Genomic DNA, 23,095 nt, shown 5'->3' with positions numbered 1-23,095 from the left:
TCTGTGAAGCTTTCCTTACATGACACACTTCCAGCTACCTTCTCCCTCTCTCCTGACTCCAACCCAAAGAAGAGTTAGGCAGCCCTCCTCAATGCGCAAAGGAGCCATCTATTATCCAATCTCCTGTTACAGTGCCCATTACTTTGTACCACAGCTATTTATGTAAATATCTATTTCCCCACCTTGGACAAGCTCCTCAGATATGTTTCCTCATTTGTAAAATGGGGATAATACAGGGTGTCAAAAAGTTGGGGTGCACAGGATAAATATATCTTAACTGGGATGATAGTTGCATTTTCAACCAATATGCTCAATTTGGTTTCCTTCAATGTCCGGATACCTTTTTTAAGTAGCATACCTTATAAGAAATTGGATTCAATTGCTAATTTGAATAACATATTATTTAATAAAAACACCACAGAGAAAATCCTAAAATATGAAAGACCTCAGTGCCTTCAGAAAGGTAGAAGATTAGAGATTACAGGAGAGAGCTAACAAGATGAAGATGAAGAAAAAACAGGGAGCTTTAGAGACTTTGTAAAGGATTTTATAATGTAACATAAATGAAACAATGTTACACATGCATAACCAAAATGCATGTGAAAAGTAACTTTTTTTTTTTTTTTTGAAACGGAGTTTTGTTCTTGTTGCCCAGGCTGGAGTGCAATGGCGCAATCTCGGCCCATTGCAACCTCCACCTCCCGGGTTCAAGCAATTCTCCTGCCTCAGCCTCCCGAGTAGCTGGGATTACAGGCATGCGCCACCACGCCCGGCTAGTTTTGTATTTTTAGTAGAGACGGGGTTTCTCCATGTTGGTCAGGCTGGTCTCAAACTCCCAACCTCAGGTGATCCCGCCTCGGCCTCCCAAAGTGCTGGGATCACAGGCATGAGCCACTGTGCCCAGCCATGAAAAGTAACTTTAAAGGGAGAAAATATATTAGAGGTTAGCAATAATTCAAATGTTGATTACGAAGATACTTCATTATACGGTGGCATAATTTCAATTGAAAATATAGTGAATATAAAGGAAAAATTAAAGTCTCTACCACCCTGTACTAGGGATGGCAATAGAAGGGAACAATTCTTGATCGGGCGTCACGGCCAAATAATAACCCACAAGTCTCCATTAATTGCTATGTCCAGTGATGCCTTAAGTGAAGCAGGTACTAACATCTTTGGAATGAACTTTGAATCAATTAATTGTATTGGTATTTAAAATAAAATACATCATTAAAAAATGTCTCATACTTCAGAGCAAACAGCAGAAGGTGAGGCATAATTTTTAAAAACAACATTTCAGGGGGGTCTTTTTTTCTGATATGGTCTGTTTAAGCTTTGTTTACTTTCTCAGCAAGAATAAAGACCTGGGGCAACATTTAATTAAAATGTTGCCTAAGCTTTCATGCTTCCTGAGGCAGTAAGATTGGGGACACTGCTATAGTCTTCTTGCTGTGGACTAGGAAATAAACAAGGATGGATAACTTCAAACTCTGCATAATATGTAGAGCAAAGCCATATCCCTGGAAAGGCCAAAATTAGGTGAGATGTGGTATATAAGAGGTATGGAATATACTAATGCTTTGGATTGGGAACAAAAAAACTGGAAAGGCCTTAGCCACACACACTATTATCTCAAATATTATTTTTATAATTTCAACTTTTATTTTAGAGTCAAGGGGGACATGTGCAGGTTTACTGCATGGGCATTTTGCATGATGCTGTGTTATCTCAATTATAAACCACTAATTTCTAAGATCCAATAACCTGGCTGGGCATGGTGGCTCACACCTATAATCCCAGCACTTTGGCAGGCCAAGACAGGAGGATTACTTGAGCTCAGGAGTTCAAGACCAGCCTGAGCAACATAGTGAGGCCAAGTCTCTCTAAAAAATAAAATTTAAAAATGGAAAAAAAAAAAGATGCAATAATCTGCAGGAATGAAGAATGGTATCAATGATATAAACTACTATTCACATAAACAACTTGATGTTTCATTTAGGCTGGGCGAGTCCTAAATCCTAGCAGTAGGTAAAGTTGATGGAGAGTAAATCAAAAAAATGCTTCGAAACTATGAGTTAAAGTTAAAAAGAAATGAAGATTTGGTTTGGTGGTGCTTCATTTTCTTTGATTTTTAAAAGCAGACAATAACAGATGTTCACAGAGACTATCATAGAATTCCCTTGGCTCAATAACTAGAAATAATTATAGGTCCCAGGATGGAAGAGTAGAAGGACTGCACCCTGATTTTGGGACAGTGAAAAGGTGAGATTGGACCCTGCGCAAGGCATACAACTGTACTAAGGCTCAGTTTGCCATGGGTAAAATGGGATGTTGTCAAAGTTAAACTAGACACCTCGAAAGTAGGCATTTTTGTTTTTATTTTTGAGACAGGGTCTTACTCACATCGCCCAGGCTGGAGTGCAATGGTGCAATCTTGGCTCACTGCAGTCTTGATCTTCCAGGGTCAGGTGATCCTGATACTTAGCCTCCCAAGTAGCTGGGACTACAGGTGCACACCACAATGTTTAACTAATTTTTTGTTAGTAAAGATGGGATTTTGTCATGTTGCCCAGGCCGGTCTCGAACTCCTGGGCTCAAGCGATCTGCCGGCCTCCCAAAGTGCTGTAATTACAGGAATAAGCCACTGCGCCCAGCCTAGGAATAAGCATTTACTAAAATGAAAGCAATGATGGGGGTGATCCAATGGGCTCTGTAAGATTATTTTAGCAGCAGTATGAGTGATAGCCACAAAACAGGACATTTGAGAGGCAGGGATTCCATTTAGAAACAAAGACATTTACATTTTTAGAATAGGCTATTTTTTTTAAAGTCCTATTCTTTAAAAAATATGTATAATATATAAATATATAACATAATACATATGTATAATATATAATTATATAATACATATGTATAATATATAAATATTATGTAATATATATGTATATATATAAATATATTCTATATACATATATATACACATATATATACACATATATATATGCATTTTTTTCTTTTTTTGATATGGTCTTACTCTGTCACCCAGGCTGGAGTGCAGTGGCAGGATCATGGCTGACTGCTGCCTCGACCTCCTAGCCTCAAGATATCTTCCACCTCAGCCTCCCAAGTAGCTGGAACTACAGGTGCGTGCCACTGCGCCTAATTTTTTGTTGTTTTTAGAGATGGGGGTCTTACTATGTTGCCCAGGCTGATCTTGAACTCCTGGGCTCAAGTGATACTCCTGCTTCCACCTCCCAAAGAGTAAATTATCATTTAAACTTTTTTGTTAAACTAGTATGCTTAAGAATGAAATTTAAACAGAGGTATTACCCAACTGGTTGACAAATTAACACATTTGTCTTTTATATTTCCTTCTGGAAAAAAAAAACGAGCATTAAAGAAAAATGACATCAATGTAAACTAGCCATAGTTAAGAGCAAGACATTTTTATGTAATTTTGAAAGTAGTTGCCATACCTCCTTCCTCAAAATATAAAGACAATTTTGTGGATTGTTTTCTGTCAAAAGAAATTTCATAATCTAGGAAAGACTTTAGAGCTAGTGCATTTGTTTTTTAAGATACCTAAAACTGTCCTGAGAATGTGTATCCCATTTTGAGTGAGTCATACATTAATTTTTGTAAGTCAATCCAATACTTAGCAATCTTAAATGACACATCTGTAAACATGCAGTGGTATGAAGGTCAGTGGTAAAAAAGAGCTGGTCATATATTAAATGTATTGAAATCCTTATTTACTGTACTTCCTGATTTATGCAGTCCTATATTCATTTTACCAAAGATATGATCCTATGGGACCTAATTTTAGTGACTGGAGCAAAGCATAGTGATTACCTCTCATTTTTTATCAAATTGTAGTTTCACATAAAATCCTTCCTACAACCCACCATGAAAAACTTCCTCCATACAACAGAAGAAATTTTGGGGTCCATCCTGAGGTATTTATTAACCAATCCACAGAGGGTCTTCCATATCAATACTTTCAAAACAAAATACAATGTTTAGGATTGGTTACTTGCTTTCTCAGAAGAAGTAATTCAGATGTGGGCTCTCAGATTAGAAACTACTGTTGCTCTGTGGTAATACATTACATTTCCATCTGAAAGGTTCATGCTACTTTTCACTGTTTAGGTGGTTTTATGTCATATATATGTATGTATGTATGTATTCTAATTTAAGGCCAGCGTGATAGCCACAGACTAGACAATTTAAACAGATTGGCAAATTATAACATTTCACTACAATGAGCCAAAATTAAAGATTATTCCGTTCTTAAAACTTGAGATAATTTGCCTTTTAATCATATTTTTGAGACACCAAAGTTCCTTTCTTCTTTGATTTATCTTAGGCCTCAAGTCTTCTCTTTTGCCTGGCCAATATCTGTTGTATTCCTGACAGCTCAGCCTCCTCTAACTTCTGAGAAGTTCTCGCTACCTCTGGATAACAGAGCAACCGTGTCTGGACAGATTACTAGCTGCAAATCCGCCCAACACTGAAACTGACTTCATGCTGCAAGATCACTGGTGTCTTTTTGCTCTCATTCTTGCGCTGGGTCCTGGGCTATGACTTCCAAGCTCCACAGGACCAATTCTGCTTTGTTGAGGAAAGCATCTTCTACCGCCTAAGAGATGTGGATTCCATTGTTTACTTAAGCCCTTTTCTACTGGAAACAGAAAGGAGATCTGCTTAGAAAGATCAGTAATACTGAAACTAGGAGGCCATGGAGTGTTTCCCACTTGTCCACTCTGAGACCGTGGCTACAATATTCATCCGCTCTGAGCTTCAGTTTTATCACATAAAAATGGAAATAATATAATACAGAGCCCATAGGGTTGCTCAATGGATTCAATGAAGTAACACATGTAAAGTATTTACCACACTGCTCAACACATGGTAAAAGGTGTTTTATCACCACCACCAAGAAAATTACTTTTCCAGAGCAGTGTTAAAAAGCAACACAATGATTCTTTATGATATCTTTACTCTAAATCATGTAAAAGCATATTTAAGATCCACTCTGAAAAGTAAAGGTCAAAGATAAAAACAAGGTGGAGGGAATGTCAGAGGCAAGGCTTGGGCTAAAGACAGGAGATGAAAGGAGAACTAGTCCCTTTATACCCTGATGGAAAGACAGTATACCCACAGCAGAAGGCTGACAGAAAAATAACAGCAGGAAGACAGAGAGAGAGAGCGAATAATATAAAGAACAACAAGAATCTATTAAGCAAAATACAATATGAAGCCATTTTAATTCATTCTCCCTTTCCAGTTCTTTTCTTTCTGGAACCTCTTCTACCATTAACCAAGGCAACCAAGTACTTACCCAGCCGCTCTTTTAGAGATGAAAACATCTCTCAGTTATCTGTCAGCCTTTTCAACATCACATGTCATGGGTTGGGTGGGGCCAGGAGGGGGGGCGGGGCTTCAAAAAAAACCTAATGTGTCGTCCCAGGGTTGGGTTTCCATCTTAATTTTATCCCTCCAATTATTAGAAAGAATGTAAAGCTAGCATTCACCACCAAGGACCGTCATACATATTATTACAACTAGGAATAACATTACCAAGGCCCACTCTCTTTCTCTAATTCTCCCATCCCTGCTCCTCTCTCCCTCACACACACAGAGCCAGAGATGCCACTATCTCCTCAGCCATTTCAAGCTTTCCTTTTAATCAGCACAGTAAACAAGCTTCTATGCCTCAGGCTGGCGTTCCACAAACTCAGCCAAATCGTGGGGTTTTGTGAATGCTGCAGTCAGCAGGGCCCAAGAAGGCATATTTGCTCACACATTATGTTGATGTTTTTTGTTTTTTTTTTTGGTCCTAAGGATACTCCTTGGACTGTGGGTATGATCAACAAGAGATGTCATTTATCTTACAAAGACTCTAATTCCATTGGATTTTGATTAGCGGTGGTAACCAGGTGAACTGAATAATTACTGTTACTAACCATAATATTCTTTACATCTTACTGCACAATCACTTTACATCCTAGTGAGGGAAAAGTTAAAGTGTCAAACATTCAAAGTCATAAGCCCTCAGTGCTCCAGTTCTGAGAATATCTGTAAAGTATCTCCCTTCTGGGGAAAAACTAAGAATAGCATTTTCCAAACAAATGGAAATAAAACTACTCTTAAATTCACCAGATCATAATTATTGACACAAAATTATAAAGTATAATACCTGGTGTTCAGTAAAAATTCTAGATAATTATTCCACCACACAGGATTAGGCCATTTATTCAAGACGTTCTCATTTGATAAATTCAGGAACTCTTACCAATCCATCCCTTTTCCCCGAGAGTAGGTGTAAACATGTAAAAATATTCCTTAAATACCAATTCTGAGCTCAACCTTGTGCTAGGCACAGTAGACACAATAGCCAAGAATTTGAACTTTGTTACTAGACTCAGGTTTCTAATTTAATCAGGAGCCTCCTGAGTGGTTTGAGGCTAGGTAATGTTTTCCTCAGACACGGAGGGATTAATTTTGCAACACTGGGAGAAGGAGGTACTGGAGAAGTCTAACAAAAAATGTCCATGGTAGTTTCTGCCAAGCCAAGGTGCTTTTATTCTCTCTGTGAGGTACCTGAAGCAACCTCAGAGCCAGGCTCTCAGTGTGTGTCAGTCAGTAGAATGAAAAACTAGACTCAGGCAAGGCCTGACAATCCACCTCATGCATGACCTTTAAGGCCAAGAAATATTCTATCCTCAAAATCCTGAGATAAGTAAAGAAACAAATAAGTCATCCTTAAACCCCAGTTTATAGATGCCAGAAAAGGAAGGAGATTGTGCCAAAAATAATCTCGGAAGTGGTTGTATGTGTATCAATTGTGGAGGTACGTTTGCTTACACTATCTCCAGTGCTTCCTTCTGCACATCACAGATTTGCTATTGATCAGCTGTGGTCAGATATTGTAAGTATAAATTAACCTGCTCCAGTGAAAAATACCCAGGGGAGCTATTACACTCTGAAGAAATCTTCTCTTTAGGTTTAACTGTAATTACAAGTACAATTCAATAGGAGGATGGGGGATGGTTAGCTCCAATTTCACCAACCACTTTTTTTTTTTTTTTCCAGTCCCTGATTAAAAGATTCTGCAGTTTATGACCAGCAAAAGGCTTTGCCTTGGTACAACTTCAAGACTGAAGGAATGATACAAGAAAGAGAGTTTATCATCGGCAGGAGGCAATCAGCTGTCCAGAGGTGCACTGTTTATCTAAAGAATCTTAAAAGTCAGGGGGCTGCTCTTTAAATGATTTTGGCAACTCCTCCAGAAGGCTTAAAAGCTGTCTCTGAAGCCTGTGGTGTGGTATCCATATTAATCCATTTGAGTGAAAATTACCAGTTCCAAGGAAAATACCCTTAGGAGATAAAGGTAGTAAGGGAAAGAAGAAAGACACAGTCAGGAGACCTGTGTCCTAGCTGAGGAAAAGATATGTCAAAAGATTTTAAAACAGAAGGCAGATTTTAAAGTAAGAATACAACTCATTAGTATAGGAAAACAGGAAAAAAGCATTATCCAAAGCACTAAAATAAAGAAATAGTCAAACTCTATCATTTTCTAAGCTTTTAAAGGTCACATGGAACACTATGCTAATATTTTGCAATAATGGACTCTGGGGCAGTGCTTTAATGAAATGAATTCCAAGGCTCTCTGAATCTTAATCAGACTGTGCAGGGGATGCGGGAAGGTCAGGCTGACAAGCAAATGATGCAAACTATACTTTCATATTACAGTGAGTACCTTTTCCCAAAACAAGTTTAGTGTCTTCTCTATATTTAAGGTCCTACTAACTTATCACATTGTGAAAGGTCCTTCCACGTCACTCTGTATGCCTAACCAGGCCAGCAAGTGGGTCACCTCATGGTCCATCCATAAGACATTCTAGTAAGTCAAGTTTAAAAGTATGGTGTTGGCAGTGAACATCCTCAATTTCTTTTTTTTAATTTTTTCAAATGGACAAAAATTGTATATCTATTATGCATATTATGTATGTTTATTATGTATACATAATGTTTTATGTTTATGGTATAAAACATACCATAATGTTTATGGTATAAAATTGCATATGTGTACATATACAAAATATATATGTATATATTGTGGAATGGATCAAGCTAATTAAAATATCTATGCCTCACTTTTTTGCGGTGAAAATATTTAAAATCTACTCTTAGCAATTTTCAAGTTTATAATACATTGTTATTAACTGTAGTCAACTACTTTTTTATGGTGAAAATATTCAAAATCTACTCTTTCAGCAATTTTCAAGTTTACAATACATTGTTATTAACTGTAGTCACCATGCTGTGCGACACATCTCCTGAACTTACTCCTCCTATCTAACTGTAATTTTATATTCTCAATTTCTTTTCATCATATGGCTAAAACATATGCAAAACACCCTTTTCAAGGTAAATGGAAAGGGAACCCTCAACCTATTTCAGTGCTGAGACACTCATGAAAACAGAAATAGTTTACACTTCTTTTTTTTTTTTTTTTTTTGAGACAGAGTCTCGCCCTGTTGCCCAGGCTGGAGTGCAATGGCATAATCTCAGCTCACTGCAACCTCCACCTCCCAGGTTCAAGCAATTCTCCCGCCTCAGCCTCCGGAGTAGCTGAGATTACAGGCACACACCACCACCTGACTAATTTTTGTATTTTTAGTAGAGACAGGGTTTCACCATGTTGGTCAGGTTGGTCTCGAACTCCTGACCTCGTGATCCGCCCACTTTGGCCTCCCGCAAAGGGCTGGGATTACAGGCCTGAGCCACCACGCCTGGCCTACACTTCTTTTTCATGTGAAATTCAATAGCCTACGTAGCCAGAAAAGCTCCAAATAGGTAAGCAGTGATATTTTATCTCAAAATAGGTTTCTTCTCTACCCTTGCAGTTTTTCTCCATCCAACTAAATCTTACCCATTCCTCAAGACTCAATTTCAGTTTTAAATTCAACAACCCACCACAAGAAGTTCGAGCAAATTACAGCATATCAACATGACCAGAATATTAAACATGAAAATGTCATATATGGATCATAACAAAGAATGGAAATTTTCATAAAGAAATCCATTTTAAAGTAAGAACAAAAAAGGTTCAAAGTGATTATAATTATATAAAAAAGCCGTACAGTGACATTCACAAGTGAATGAATAATGATATAAATAGAGCACAATGTTTGAGTTATTAATTTCCCACAAAGTTAAAGACTTTTCCCAGTATTAGTAACTTTCTGTGTATCATAAAGTAACTGGTGTTTCCTACTCAAATTCAGCTGAAAAGTATGAAGTCATTACTGTTTATTTTGCTACATGATGGATGCTGTACTAAAGTTTTATATGTATTCTTTCATTTTATCCCCAAGTGGTTCTATGGAGTAAATACTATTACTTAACACCGTTTTGCAGATAAAAAAGCCCAGGCCTGCTTAAGTTACATAACTTGTCTACGGTGACATCGTGACAGAAGTAGGAATTTAGTCTCACCATACCCTGGTCATTAGAACACACTACCTCATACCTCAAGGTGAAGCCCACTGGTGCTTGAGAGTGGCCACTGCTTTGGTTTCCCAGATGGTTAAGATGACAAACGGCTCAGTTCCTTTTCAATACTGCAGTACTGGTCTGATGGCTGGATTCTACTGTCACAGGGTTTTCGATTGTATTTTATTTCTCTACAAATTCCCAGATAGAGCAGGAGGGCAGGTAAAGAAGACATATTACCCTCCAAAAAAGAAACATAAAAAACTTGAGCATCAAGACACTCAATATTTATGTTACTCCTTCAGTGCTATACATCCTAACACAACTTAAAGTTTTTATTTTACTCACAAGTCCTGCTGCCTTGGTAATTCACAAAAGGGTTGTGCGCCTGACCCCTAATGATAATTCGTCATATATCCTAATGCTTTCTTATTGGAGCTGTGAAACAATGAATTAGCAACAAATCCCCCACTCTTTGCCCCTTCAGCCCTTGGAGTTTAACTCCTCTCATATTACAGTATTTATTGAATTTCCCAGCCAAACGGTGTTCTGCTCCATAAAATTCTGACAAGTGGACTCTGCCAAGCTAATAATGGCTTCATTCTGCTGAAATAAACTTATTTCACTGCGGCAAACAAAACGACATGACCTGGAAAGGTTATTTTTAACTGGGTAATGACTCAGTCCCAACCAAGCATTTCTCTCAAGGTTCCCAGTTTTAAATAAATTTCATTTCTTAAACGTAAATGCATGCTATTACGTGTGTTCTTGTCTGTCAATCTTTCACAATGAAGTAAAGGCAGATATTTTCATTGCTTAAGGTGTATGATTCTCTTTATTCAATAACTTGGTCAGCTTATCAAACTATTCCCAAGGATCCTGGCATAGGGAAGCCACCCAGAGAACTTGAAAGACAAGGCTGCATAAAGAAGCAAAATCCCTTTAAACAGAATCTGGTTTTATTGCATTTTTCTTTTAATTAAACAGCATCAGAACCTTTTCAATTCGGCAAAACTTTTAAGAGTGTGCCTCTGAGAAAGAGCTCTTATCTCATGTTTTTAAAGCGTGAATAAATTTTGCTAAGTTTGCTTAGCCTGCTTACCAAATAAAGACATGCCAAGACAAATTTCTCTACATCCACATTAGTTAACATCCCCCCTGTATCTTAAACTCTCCATACCAAAAATGTCTGCTACTAAAAAGTTTGAAAAGCAGAAACACACATTTTTCTCTATACTGCCTCCATATCTTAGAGTTATCATTTACATCTCTTTATCTTGCACTGCAAGCCCCTCAAAAACAAACAAATGAACAAACAGAAACAACTGCCATGATAAGGTCAAATTTTTCTTCAAGTTTCAAATGATCAGGGACTCTGAGAGCACCATTACAACAGCTGGGATCTTGTACCAACATGCTGCACCCTGCCAGTCCTGCCTTCTGAGACTAATAAAAGAGAAAACCCTTGACAGCTAACAGCTGGGCTCCTTATGAAGCTGTTCAATAGAAACAACAAGGCCTCCTACAGCCCACCAAAAATCAGGACTTGGTGTATAGACACAAATATGCAGAAGAAAAGAAATTTGGTAAGAGGGAACACATATTTAAAAGAGACTGAAACAAGGAGATGATGAAGAATAACAGGGAAAAAAAACACTAATCAATGAAAGAGAAACCCAGTCATACCGGCATAACTATTGAAGATGTTAAGACTTAGTGCAAAAGGAATTACGCATGGTTTTAATCTGGCTGGAGTAGGTGACTTGTATTACATATGATTAGCTACAAAGGCAAGAGAACGAGAACATTTTCAGTAAATTCACATAGTCATGGTTCTGTCTAAACCACAATAAAAAATCCTGAATATCCTTCTGATGACCTATAGTGTGTATTCACACTTGCAGTAAAAGAAACTAATGTGAATCGCCTTACTATTTCTTCCTGCCAGCCCCTCTGCCTCCATATTAAAGACCATCAGCTAGGCTGTGGCTACCAGCTACAAGTCCCCAATCAAAGCCATGTCACAGAATTACTGCCAGTCGGCTTAACAAATAAAGCACAAAAATAAAAGCACACTGAAGCCATATAAAAGTACTGTGGATAAACAAGGAGTGCTTATGCTGGCCATTGAGTAAAAATATCTGTAATTCCTTCAAGTTCAATAAGTTAAAGTAAAGCTTCAAACTAGGGCAGCTGAGGTTATAGTCAATATACAGATAATACAAACAGAAACTAGCAAAAGCATAAGGAACACAAAAACTCTCCTGTAATGTATTACAGATGGTTTTTAAAAGTTTCTATGGCTACTAGTAAGGAAACAAAAGCAAAATCTTTTTCCTTTATAATGTGCACTTTAGATGGCCCAACAGAATCACTTCCAATAGCTACAGATAGATAACAAACACCAGATAGGCAGTCTGAGAAGCCGCTTAATTTGTTGTGTGTGTGTGTGTGTGTGTGTGTGTGTGTGTGTGTACCTCATACACATTGTTCACCGCTAGTGGCAATTTAGATACTGACCCAGAATATGAACAAGGTAGGGTGGGAGGGATTCAGCATTACTGTGGCAAATGGCCATGGAACCATTCATACATTAACGACTCAGAGATAATTGAACTGGTTCCTGTGTTAACTGTGAGTTTCATTTTGCAACACTGAAATTGTATTAATCCTATAAATTCAACTAAAACAATTACTGAAGTGTCTTCAATGCCGTGGTTATTTCTGTTTTTGCAGGTATTAGGCACTGTGTTTTGAAATTTGTTCCAGACAGACAAAACAGGAAAAGTTTGGAGTTCTTTTTTTTTTTTTTTTTTTTGAGACAGAGTCTCGCTCTGTCGCCCAGCCTGGAGTGCAGTGGCTCCATCTCAGCTCACTGCAACCTTCACTTCCCGGGTTCAAAAGATCTGTTCTCCCACCTCAGTCTCCTGAGTAGCTGAGATTACAGGCGCCTGCCACCACGCCCAGCTAATTTTTGTATTTTTAGTACAAACGAGGTTTCACCATGTTGGCGAGGCTGGTCTGGAACTCCTAACCTCAGGTGATCCACCAGCCTCGGTGTCCTAAAGTGCTGGGATTACAGGCGTGAGCCATCACACCCAGTCAAAAAGTTTGGAGTTCTAGACCTGAATCCTCAGGAAAAAAAGGTGGGGGGGCGGGGGGCGAGGGGTGTATTTTCATTAACAAAGAGAAAATGATTCCCAGAGCGTGAATCTATTTTAAGTATCTCCACCTAAGGAAATGTTTATTTCAATTATGATACCCAGGTGTCTGCTGAGGAAATATAAAGCATGGTGAGAAAACTACTTTATTTATTTAGAGACAGGGTCTCACTCTGCTGCCCAGGCTGCAGTGTAGTGGCAGCTGAGACTACAGGTGCGCACCACCACGCCCAGCTAATATTTTCTTTTTTTTGTAGACAGGGTCTCACGATGTTGCCTAGTCTGGTCTCGAACTCCTGGGCTCAAGCAATCCGCCTGTCTCAGCTTCCCAAAGTGCTAGAATTACAGACATGAGCCACCACATCTGATGTGAGAAAACTATATTAAACAGCCCAGAACTTACACATTCCTATTGCTATTGTATCCTTTTCCATAGTTACCTTGAGAAGCTACATACTCATGCTGCTTAAGCAGAATTTTCTAGCAACACTTTCAACACACAACTTCTAGCTTTACTCAGCTTCTAGTTACTCTACTTGAGCAACAGCAATATGGAGTCAAAGCTGCTTTCAGTAATGTTATTTCTCCAATATTAAAAATGGGTACTAACCCCCTAAACATCCCTCATTTTTGATGATGACAATTTGTTCCCTGCCCTTCATCTTAAAATTTTTTACCTTCTCATTTTCCCCCTGTTGACATATATAATTTGTGCCTTTTTCTAGTCTATTAATGTCTAGGACAGGGGTGTACACAATAATCTATATTGGTTAAAAAAAAGATATTGAATAAAGCCTAGATCCATCTGGATCTTTCTCAATCCCCCTGGAAACATATGTGAAATATCTAAAGTTGAAGAAGGTAGAGAAGAGGAGCAGGAGAGAAGATTAGAGGGGAGTCGTGTGGAGATGACAGGAGGGGAAGGAAGGAGAGATGGGACAGGACAGGAAGACAAGAGAGAGGTCCCTATTAGGTCTCATAAGGAAAGAAACATGTCTTTCCCTATATCTTTGCAAGTATGTCTACTGACTCTACCCTTTATGTCATGTCTGCCCCAGCAACACAACTCATGCTGCCTCCACCCCAGTCATCTTCCAACTGAATGGATAATCTGGCTTACTATAACTTCAACCTCTAGAAAGGAAGCATTTTGCACCCTAGCTATCACCTTTTTTTTTAAACTCATTTTAACCCTATCTACAAGTGTTATTTACATTTAAAAGGTGCTTTTTGCTAACTTTGAGAAGTAAAAGATTTGCTAACTTTGAGAAGTAAATGAATCCAGTTCAGTTTACTGTCTTTTGTGAAAATGTTCCATTACATCAAAATAAGGGAGGAATTTTTTTCTTAATAACAGGATATATCGAAAACATTCTGTGCTTGATCACATCTGTTATTCTGCATTCAAAATTCATTTAGGACAACTAAATTAAGAAAGCAAAAAATGGTTATGAGTAGCCATGGCCATAATGGAAAAACATAGCCAAATATTTTTGGTTCATATAAGATGATTTTTTTTTCTTTGTGAGATGGAGTTTCGCTTTTGTTGCCCAGGCTGGAGTGCAATGGCACAATATCAGCTCACCACAACCTCCGCCTCTCAGGTTCAAGTAATTCTCCTGCCTCAGCCTCCTGAGTAGCTGGGATTACAGGCATGCGCCACCACGCCTGGCTAATTTTGTATTTTTAGTAGAGACGGGGTTTCTCCATGTTGGTCAGGCTGGTCTCAAACTCCCGACCTCAGATGATCTGCCCGCCTCAGCCTCCCAAAGTACTGGGATTACAGGCATGAGCCACTGCGCCTGGCCAAGATGATATTTTTTAACTTAGCCTAAAAATGTTTCCCTTAAAATCAGCAAAGGAAAAGTTATGGAGGAAAATCAAAACAAACATCTACACTGATGACATTTCGTATCATTCGAATTAGCCATAACTGTTTTCAAGTGCAAAATCAAATTTAAAATATCAGGAAAAATAGCCCAAGTCAATCCTATTGCTTCCAACCCACTTTTGAAGAACAGAATTCATTTATCGACCAATTGTTTACTCAGGAATTGATGCAGTACAACTTTGGAAGTTCATGGAAATTTAATCCAGTACAGGCAAGATGTCTTACATATTATGATGTTCTTATATCACCAATTTAATGTTTACTGGACCTTATCAATGTCACATTACTTTACATAAAAATAACTTTATCTAGCTATATATATGCATCACAGTTCACAGCTGAAACAGACACAGGACTGAGTCATTTCAATTATTATAAGAAGCAGTACTGTGAGAGGCCAGTAAGAAGCATTTGCTTAGAGGAAGCCAATTGACTGCCTGAAGGATGACTCCAAAGGCATCACCAAAGATGCCATTTTATGGGCTCAATTAGAGTATGAGTAAAGGCACCCCGAGACACAGATTATACTTGATGCTTCTACGAATGAATTGTTTTTTCAGCATTTGGCCCAAAAGTTCTCTCTTCTCATCTGCCACATTTTGCAGCAGAAGCCACCATAGCTGACTGGCACAGAGGTGATTGTCTGACCCAAAATGTGTCAATGAAAGTGTGGGACACAAATGGAAACAGACTTCCTTCAGTAGTTGGATATATGATATGTAAAGCTCAGGAACTGCTAGTAGCCATAATTCCCACTGACCTGCTCTGTAGAAAAATGTATGAACTGATATACACATAGCAGTAGAATTTCAATCTATTCCTAAGGCTGCATCCCTGCCTTAAGGTTCTGGCACCCATATTAGCACTCCTGTCTTCTTTGGTGTTTGTTTTTAGCTAGTTCGAGTTTAAATTCCATTATTGGCAATGTAAATGCCACTGGGCATTTAAGAGGTGGTTTAGAAACAGTAGAGCAATTTTTTAAACTGCTAGTAGCTTATTATTGAGGGGCAAAAAAAATCAATTTAATGAGTTACAATCAGAAACATCTTTAAGAAAAACCAGAAGAGCAGAGAATTGGCATCCCATATCGGGAAGGGGTGGAATTCAACCCGTGTCTCACACCACACACAAAAATAAATTCCAGGTGGATTGAAGACTTAAATGTGAAAATTAACACTATACAACATTTAGAAAAGACTACAGTATATCTTTGAATCTGGAGGGTAGAAAGCAGTTCTTAAACAAGACACAAAAAGAGCCATATGGAAATGACAGATAAATTTCACTACACCTTCTAATACACTATACAATACTATACAACTCACTTTTTTGTGTTTATTATTTATTTACTTGCCTTTTTTTTTTTTTGAGACAGGGTTTCACTGGGTCACTCAGGCTGAATTGCAGTGCTGCCATCATCACTCACAGCAGCCTCAAACTCTTGGGCTCAAGCAATCCTCCCGCCTTGGCCTCCTGAATAGCTGGGACTACAGGCACAAACCACTATGCCTAATTTTTTTTATTTTTTGTAGAGACGGGATCTCACTACGTTGCCCAGACTGGTCTCCAACCCCTGACCTGAAGTGATCCTTCTACCTCTGCCTTCCAAAGCATTAAGATTACAGGTGTGAGCCACTGCACTTGGCCTCATTTATAAAAAAATAATAAATTTATTATTTATTATACATTGTCTTTCTTGTCCAATAAAGTGTTAGCCTCAGGAGAGTAGGGAATCTTGCCTGTTTCTTGTTTTATTTTGTGTTTTTGAGATGGAGTCTCACTCTGTTGCCCAGGCTGTAGTGCAGTGGTGCAATCTTGGCTCACTGTAACTGCCGCCTCCCAGGTTCAAGCAATTCTCCTGCCTCAGCCTCCTGAGTAGCTGGGATTACAGGTGCCCGCATCTGTTTTATTCATAGATACATCTACAATGCTTTGTACATACTAGATGATCAATTAATACTTTTTAAGCATGTATGAATATCTAAGCATACCTTAGTCACAAGAGAAAACATTTTTTAGGTGGATTGAGGTTAAAAGGTTGCAAAATATTACATTAGATACATACAATTTGTATATTTGCTTAGTATGTAGAGAAAGGAAAAAAAAGGGGGTAGTGACAAAATAGAAATGTTGTACTTTATTCTATAGACCTACACTATCCAAAGCTATTTAAATTAATTTAAAATTAAAAGTAAAAATTCAGTCCCTCAGTCTCACTATCCACATTTAAAGTACTCAACTGCCATGTGTGGTTACCAGCTACTATACTGGACAAAACAGAAGATACAGAACGCTTTTTTTATTGAGGAAAGTGCTAGTAGGCAGTGCTGCTATAGCCAATAAAAGACTCACACCATATTTGAGGCTGGTGAATATCAAGATTACATCAGGATTTTTAAGGCAACTGGCTTCTATGGAGAGAGTGAACTAAAGGCAGAAGAAAGTAGAATCCTCAAAGAGGCCAAATACACAGAAATTAAAATGGTAAACATGAGAAACAGTCACAAAGGATGTAGAAAGAATACAATGCAGAAGAGAAGACAATTTTTTTTTCCTTTTTCTTTTTGATACGGAGTCTCGCTCTGTTGCCCAGGCTGGAGTACAGTGGCATGATCTCCGCTCACTGCAAACTCCGCCTCCCAGGTTCAAGTGATTCTCCTGCCTTAGCCTCCTGAGTAGCTGGGATTACAGGCACGCACCACCACACCCAGCTAATTTTTGTATTTTTAGTAGAGACACGGTTTCACCATGTTGGTCAGGCTGGTCTCGAACTCCTGACCTCGTGATCTGCCCACCTTGGCCTCCCAAAGTGCTCGGATTACAGGCGTGAGCCACCGCGCCCAGTCTTTTTTTTTTTGAGACAGAGTCCTGCTCTGCCTCCCAGGCCATAGTGCAGTGGGGCAATCTCGGCTCACTGCAACCTCTGTCTCCCAGGTTCAAGTGATTCTGGAGGAGAGAAATTCAAAGGAATTTCAGAGCTACTATCATCAGGGTTTGCGGACTGAACATGAAATTTGAGGGGAAAGAAAGGAATGTGAGATGACTGAGGATGCTGACTGGCTAACTAGGTGACTGGTGAAGAGAAGTCATTTTTAATGGACAGATACTAGACAGGCTAAAAGCTCTTTTGACCCAGGTGTTTTAACTTAGGGAACATTTCAAAACGATCAAATCAAAACGCGGGAAAACAATGTGTTTTAAGGCCAGGGAATGACTGCAATGGACAGCCAGACCTTCATCCTTCCCTGACGCAGGTCTCAGATAAAAGGTAGAGTGAAGGTCAGGGACTGAACAGGTAATGAAGCAAGAAATGTGTGAGAATTATGAGAGAATGTGTGAAATTATCTGTCACAATCATTTCTTAAGGGCGGAAAAAAAGCTGAAATAGTTCACTTTTAGACAACGTCAAAATGACCTCAAATTAACTATCAATATAGCATGTATATACAGAGGGTAGATTAAGGGGATAATGCATTTGGCCTTGGACACATGAATTTGAAGTACTTATGACTCCACTTGGTAAATGGTCTCCAGTCACCTATTGTACTACAGAGATTGTTACTTTGATTCTAAAAGTAAGAAGACGTCTCCACAAATTGGATGCCACAAAATGAAACCGAAAGTCATCCATAGGGGAAATGAGTTCCAGAACACACGCATTAAAAATGATAATAAATGCAGTCACTTTCTAGATTCTAGTTTATACGGAGCCAAGGTCAGTGGCTTATGGAAATACTAACGGCTACGTTAGCTGTCCTTTTCTAATGGGCGGCAGAAGCATTTATAATGGAGGTGAGCATTCAGTTCCATTTTTGAGGAAGACAATGAGGAAGTATTGGTGCTGATGACTGAAATCTAGCTTTTGGACTACTGACTTAAATTCATTTGATTTTACTCAAATCTGCCCCAGCTGAGAAGAGGGGCTTGTTATAGCCTTTCCATTGTTGTTTAATCCTTCAAAAAATGAAATTATATATCTTCAGGATATATTTAAGCACACATTTTGTGAGCAATTAAATTTAACTATTGATAGAAGAAGATGCAAAAGCCTCCACTAGAGGTAAAGACCTCTAGTCCTTGTTCATAAAGGACACACTTTCCTTTTTTGCCCCCTTTTTTCCTTTTCTCCATTTCTTTCCATTCTTCTCTCCCTCTTTTTTCTTTCCTTTTAGTACTGCTAAAAAGTAATATGATTCCTTAATCAACCCCCACAGTTAGAGCTATTTCACATTTACAAAATGCTCTCACATCCATCATTTAAGATCTTTACATTTCAAGGGATCAGTAGGAAAAGTGGTACAATGCCCCTGCTGCCAATGAGGAAACTCAAGCTCAAGAAGCTGGCGACCTATGTAAGGTCCTGTAGTGCTTTAGCGGCAAACAGATGACTCATACCTGGGTGGCCAGCCTCCTGGTTGGCCCTCAATTATCCCTGCTTCCAACTATGCACATATTGTCTGTAGCCCTGTCATTGCAACAGGGTTACTGCATGCTGTACAATGATGGTATGTTACTTCTACAATTAGGTTATAAGCAGCTTCTATCTTTGGCTCTTACTCTCTCTTTCTTTGATCACTCATTTTGGAATAAGCCAGCTACCATGTGAGCAGTCCAACGGTGGAACTCAACTGATAAGGAATTGAGGGTTCCTTGGTCCAAAATGGAAGTAAGAATGCTTGTCACACACTTCCATCTTGGAAAAAGATCCTCCAGCCCCAGTCAAACCTTCAGATGACTGCAGCCCCATCTAACATTCTGACTGCAGCTTTATGAGAGACTCTGAGCCAGAACTACACAGATTCCTGACCCTCAGAAAATATGAGATAATAAGTATATACTGTTGTAAGCTGTCAGGTTTGGGATAATTTGTCATAAAGCAATAAATGTGACAATGTCTAAGTCTTCTCATTCTGAGTCCAGTGCTCTTCCTGCTCTACACAGTTACACCTGCATTCAGAACACTTTTATTTGCAGAGGTTTGCCAAATAACCGTAATATTCTGTTAGACATCATTTTTAAAAAGACAGACAAGACTGACAACACTTGCGCATGTAATTTAAAATAATGCAAGTGCTTTATTTGGATATTAGAACAGAAAAAAAAACCTATACTGAAAGTGTGCTATAGATACACTATGTATCTAGGTTTGTATTTTTGAGTTCATTTATAAATCCATAACCACCTGTCTAAAATCGGTCTCAAGACTGAAGGCTATCAGAGGAAGAGGTCTGGCTGGATTCACTTTTACCCAAAGGAGAATTACCAAGAGCTGAAGAAGTTCTTCAATTCCCTGCAGCACAGCTGTGATACTGATATAGAGTACTAGGAAACTAAAGAAACGTCTTACTTGACTGCAGTTGTCACATTATCATGCATTACAGTGCAGCAGCCTGAATCAAAGAGATATGCAAAATTCACCAAGGACAGCAGCAATGCATTCTTTCCCCCTGTATTTGTGGAAAGACATCAGGAAAAGGAAGGCAAGTATGAATGCAAAAACATCTGCTCCCTAAACTCATTTAAAAAATATCACTGCAAAAAATAAATGTGAATCATCTATAGTGTATAGCAGATGGAAGTGCAATATGTTTAACTTAAGGCAGAAAGGGGATGCAACTGAAGAACCAGAGGATATGGAAATAAAATAATACTTAAGCCCATTTTACATACTGCTGCCCATTAGGTTACACTCTGGTAAAATGTGTAGAAAATCATCTTTTATCTATATCACACTACTTTGAAAGAATTCCAAATAATTACAGTAGACTGTCTAGTGGCATTTATATTCATACTCTGTAGTGACATTTATATTCACAGAAGCCATTTTTTTTTTTTTTTTTTTTTGACAAGGTCTCATTATGTTGCCCAGGCTGGACTTGAACTCTTGGGCTCAAGCAATCCTCCTGTCTTAGCCTCCCAAGTAGCTGGAGCTACAGGCATGTGTCATGGCCCCCAGCAGAAGCCAAATTTGAGGGCAGCAACATAACTTCCCCCTAAAATGAGAAATAAATTAGAGTTGTCTTGGTTTCAAAGCAATTTTAACTTCACTGACTTGCCTCAGAGGAACTTAACAAGAAAGAGCAAACCGAGGAGTAAGTTATTTTAGATAATTGCAGCAACAATGCAATGACTCAGGATTTGGGGGAAAATTACATATGAACTTATGATCATGAAAAAAAAATCATCAAATAGTCCAAATGCCTTGGGATAAATGGTCAATGAGTGACAGTATACAAAGGAACATAAGTCAATTTTTTTGTACTGCTGATTAATTATTTGGAACCCAATTTTAAAACAAAGTTGTTTATCTTCTTGGCATGCACTTACATTTCTTGAATTCATAACATCTCTTAGCCTCAAAAATGGAACCTTTTCAAATCTTCAGCATTCATGTAAAGGTTTCATTTTAATTTCTTGGGCACTACCAAAATGGGAAAACATTAGTATCATCCACCCCTATGTTTATTTTATATGAAGAAAAAAAAATTTTTTTTGAGATGAGTCTCACTCTGTCACCCAGGCTGGAGTGCAATGGCACGATCTCGGCTCACTGCAACCTCCGCCTCCTGGGTTCAAACAATTCTCCTGCCTCAGCCTCCCGAGTAGCTGGGATCACAGGCACCCACTACCACTCCCAGCTAATTTTTTTCTATTTTTTAGTAGAGACAGGGTTTTACCATGTTGGCCATGCTGATCTCGAACTCCTGACCTCAGGCAATTCGCCCATCTCAGCCTCTCAAAGTGGTGGCATTACAGGTGTGAGCCACCATGCCCAGCCAATGAAAAAATTAAATAGCCTACTTAGGAATTACACAAAAGAAAGTATGATGGATAATTAATTTCACACATTGGATACCACCACCAATACCACGGTCACTGGACTGATAGATGAAAACTTTTGGGTTGTCGAGACGGAGTAACAGCAATCAATATATCATTTATCACTATCTCAGTAATATTTTAATCATAGGCCATGTAAGAATAGATTGCAATGTCCTTTTAGGACAGTCCAAAAATTTTAGAGTTAGAAAATTATTACAAAGTCTTATTTATGAAGTGGAAACGCATAAATTTCTAAAGTCAAAGTTATCTAAAGCAATCTATGCTACTGTTCACTATGTAACATATAAGATCTAGAGGAGAAGATTATTTGTTAATATACTCTCATTTTTAAAAATAAGCTCAAACAAAATGCATAAAAGTATGCACCAAGTCACATGTTCAAAAACAAATAAAAGGCACTTTTTACCTTGTATAGTTACACTGTGGAGCAAAGTTCTTTTAATTTCGATAAGAAAACACTTCTGAAGAAATTAAGTGCCAAATGATAAAATATGATGACCACAAAGGCAGGTTTAGGTTTCTAATAAAAACATATCAAGTTAAGCCTTTCCAAATAATCTATGCATACTGTTGGTAGCCACAGCAGAAAATGCTATAGGCCAATAGATGTTTAGGAATATATATGTTTATCTATATCTGCATGTTTAAAAACATATAGATGAAGGGATAAATAGAGATGAACTGCCCTAATTCTTAATTGCCAAGTTTTAAGTAAATTTTAATTATACTGGAATCTAATATTTCATATTTCCTTGGGGGATAAATATTTACATATATAAAACTGAACAGTATTCTGTAATAGGGGTTACTGGAAGCCTGTGAAACATTTGACCTTTACCATTAATACAAAATGTTCTTCAGTAGGCTGACACTGGGATGTAAGAATGGTCCCACTAAATTACATTTATCAGCAGCTTAGAGTAAGTGAGTATTGCACAGCCTACAATACTTATCAGTCATCAGAGTACTTGTGACCATCAAGTAGAAATATGGAATTTAACTGTCTCTCTCCTCCCAATGTTTAATTTCTTAAAAACTCTGCAGTTATCTATGGCTTTTTGATTTGGATGACAGTAACTTAAAAGCCATAACTTATCACATCAAATCATCATGTGCCTGATAATCATGGCTTTGAAAATGAGTACAATTCCTATTTTATTCACATAATAGATTTATGTAGGAGACTAAACATGGAAGCTCTGATCTTCTGGTTGAGAAATTCAAATTTCCTTAATCCAGAATTATGTCAAGTTCCCATAATTTATTTTCTAGAAAATAAAGGATAACAAACACTTTCATTGGTAAACTCAAACATCGCTAGAACTTGAAAGAGCTTTCTAAATAATTAAATATAAAATTCAATTCAAATTATATTCAGAGTATTTTCCGTGTTAAAATTTTTGTTTTTTTCTAGTTTATGGAAGTGAATAACCCAAGTAAAATATTTCTGTAATCTCTTAGCTACTATAACATTAGATTAATTGGAACAGTCCATTCCCCAACCATTCGGGATAAACTGAAAACTGCCATAACATGATACGCCTTACTATTAGTACATACTCAAGAGACTTAAAGCACACAAGATTTGATCATGTTATAAAATAAATTCAAGCTTTTCGAATTTGTCTAGCAGGCTTTCCAGTTTTTGCCAGAAAGCGCCCCCACCATGAAAAATAAATAAATAAAATAAAACAAATTC

General features: G+C 38.0%; 1 protein-coding gene and 1 non-coding gene across 32 annotated transcripts in view; one reads left to right on the top strand and one right to left on the bottom strand.

Annotated features, from left to right (window-relative positions):
- PTPRD (protein tyrosine phosphatase receptor type D) overlaps positions 1-23,095 on the bottom strand; it is a 2,309,169-nt gene that overhangs the window by 462,791 nt on the left and 1,823,283 nt on the right. The window lies entirely within an intron of this gene.
- Positions 22,996-23,059, top strand: LOC129048116 (U7 small nuclear RNA). Its single transcript, XR_008510176.1, has one exon. It is a non-coding gene; the product is annotated as a U7 small nuclear RNA (small nuclear RNA).

Source organism: Pongo abelii, chromosome 13 (assembly GCF_028885655.2).
Source record: "Pongo abelii isolate AG06213 chromosome 13, NHGRI_mPonAbe1-v2.0_pri, whole genome shotgun sequence".
Classification (NCBI taxonomy): Eukaryota; Metazoa; Chordata; class Mammalia; order Primates; family Hominidae; genus Pongo; species Pongo abelii.
This window is presented reverse-complemented; position numbering and strand designations above follow the sequence as displayed.